Source organism: Procambarus clarkii, chromosome 48 (assembly GCF_040958095.1).
Source record: "Procambarus clarkii isolate CNS0578487 chromosome 48, FALCON_Pclarkii_2.0, whole genome shotgun sequence".
Lineage (NCBI taxonomy): Eukaryota > Metazoa > Arthropoda > Malacostraca > Decapoda > Cambaridae > Procambarus > Procambarus clarkii.
The window spans coordinates 4,380,487-4,383,373 of NC_091197.1; positions in this window are offsets into that span (position 1 = coordinate 4,380,487).

The window sequence follows — 2,887 nt, forward strand, 5'->3', positions numbered from 1 at the left end:
GACTTGGCAGAAGACCTGCAACCGACCAACCTGATCGTCATGGACAAACCCCAGGTGTGTAACTCTGTGCCAAGTAATCCTATTCTCGAGTATGTTCCAGCAGAGGTTCAAGAGAGTGATGAAGTTTCTCCTCCGGTTCTCGTGACCACCCGTGCACAAGCCGCACGTCCAAAGCCAGCTGACTCTACTGCTACCGCTGTCCCTCAAGACCCTCAGAAACTACCCCCGCATCTGACCAAGTTGGAGTTCCGTAAGTTGCAGAGGGAAGATCTTACTTTAACACCATTGTTTTTCCAGGCTGAGACTCAACCCGACAGTATTCCTGGGTTCTTCCTAGAGAACGACTTGCTCTACCGCAGATATAGACCCAGTAAACTGAAGGAGGAGGACGATTGGGCCAACACCGAACAACTTGTGATTCCCACCCGCCTGCGGCCCACTATTCTACACCTGGCCCACGGAGCATTCTCCCACTACGGCTTCAACAAGACTTACCATGGGATTCGTCAAGACTACTACTGGCCAGGTATGGTAAACAACGTCAAACAGTACGTAAAACAGTGTCATACATGTCAGATGGCAGGCAAACCGAACGTCTCCATTCCCAGAGCACCACTGATTCCCATACAGGTGCCTGCGGAACCTTTCCACAGACTCGTAATAGACTGTGTTGGTCCTTTACCTCGGACCAGTTCAGGTAACGCCTACATCCTAACCATCCTGTGTCCTACCACCAGATTTCCCATAGCAGTTCCAGTGAAGAACATCACGGCTGCTACGGTTATCAAACATCTATTGAAGATCTTCACTCAATACGGATTTCCCAGGGAGATTCAAAGTGACTGTGGCACCAACTTCACCAGTGATCTCTTCAAAAGGACACTGGAGGAGTTCAACATCAAACAGGTATTGTCCAGCCCCTATCATCCTGCTTCACAGGGTTCTCTTGAACGTAGTCATCAGACCATCAAAGCACTCTTGAAAAAGTTTTGTAGTGAAACCTCAAAGGATTGGGATAAGCAGATTGACCTAATAATGTGTATTTTCAGAAGTCTCCCCAATGAGTCCCTAGGAGTATCTCCTTATGAGATGCTCTACGGCCGTAAGTGCCGTACTCCCCTTAAGGCTTTCAAAGACTCTCTCAGAGATGCCACCTTCAGTGAGCATCAGAATGTGCCCCAGTTTCTTCAAAACCTTCAGCACATTCTAGAGAGAGTCCACTGCTTTGCCCATGATAATCTATTGAAAGCCCAGGTGAGAATGAAGACTCATTACGACCAGACCAGCAAAGTAAGAAAATTCAAGCCGGGAGACTTCGTCCTTGCTTATTTCCCTATCCCAGGTTCACCTTTACAAAACAGATTTTCAGGACCCTACTGCGTCAAAGAGTGCAGGAATAATAATAATTATGTGATAGAGACTCCAGATAGGCGGCGGAAGACCCAGCTGTGCCACGTCAACCTCCTGAAGCAATATAATGGTACTCCTCCCACTGTCTTGACTAATTATTCCACATTCACAGAACCCTACATCCACAGTGAGACCTTCCCAGCTTCTCCTCCCGAAAGCACTGACAAGGAGTCAGCGCTTTCTAATTCCGAAATCCTTAATGATCTTCCCAAATACTTTCAGGATAATCATAGTGCACCTCTCGTCAAGATCTTCAGAGAACATCAAGAGTTGTTCAGAGATGATCCCCAAGAGTGTAATGTTACCCAGCACGACATCCAACTGCTCCCCGACACCCGGCCGATTCGTCAACCCTTCTACCGAATCAGCCCGAGCAAGAAGGAAGTCATGCGTGCTGAGGTGCAATACCTCTTGGATCATGGACTGGCTACACCTTGTGAGTCCCCCTGGGCCTCACCTTGTATCTTGGTGCCCAAACCCCAAGGTAAGGTGCGGTTGTGCACTGACTATCGAAAACTGAACTCTGTCACTGTCAAGGATGCTTACCCCTTGCCAAGGATAGATGACATCCTTGATGCCATTGGTAGTGCCCAGTACTTGTCCCAAGTGGACTTGCTTAAGGGGTACTATCAAGTGTGTCTAACGGAGCGCGCTAAAGAGATATCTGCCTTCATCACTCCTTTTGGACTTTTCAGATATGAACGCCTTCCTTTCGGACTATGTAATGCCCCGGCCACCTTTCAAAGAGCTGTCAACCGTGTCATCCAGGGCTTGGATAACACATACGCCTACCTGGACGATATCGTCGTAGCCTCCAACTCCTGGAGTGCACATCTGCTCCAGCTGCGACGTCTGTTCTCCAAGCTCCTGACAGCCGGCCTCACCATCAACCTGGGCAAGTCCACTTTCGCGAAAGATATCACCAAGCCTTTCGTCCTTCATGTCGACGCCAGTGGTACCGGCGTTGGTGGTGTCCTGATGCAACTACGAGGCGAGGAGGTTCTACCTGTCAGCTACTACAGCTACAAACTGAAACCACACCAGAGGAACTACAGCACTATTGAAAAGGAGCTACTATCCATCGTCCTGAACCTCCAACACTTCGCTCCGTACCTACAAGGCGCCAGGTCTACCACCATCTTCTCAGACCACAACCCTCTCCGCTTCCTACATCAAGCCCAATTCACCAACCAACGTCTTCTACGATGGGCTCTGTATTTACAAGACTTCAACCTGGAGATCCGCTATATCAAGGGTTCTGACAACACCATAGCCGATGCCCTCTCCAGAGTTTATGAAGTAGAAGCGACTCCATCCATTACTCCACCACATAACGACGTACTTCTTCCAGAACCGCAGGCTTCGGGGGAGAGTTGTGACGATAATCTCCTTCAAGAGATTGAGCCTGCTCTTCCCTCCAAAATTACGTCTTCACAATTATATAAAAAGACTATGGAAGAAATGTCCAACAACGACA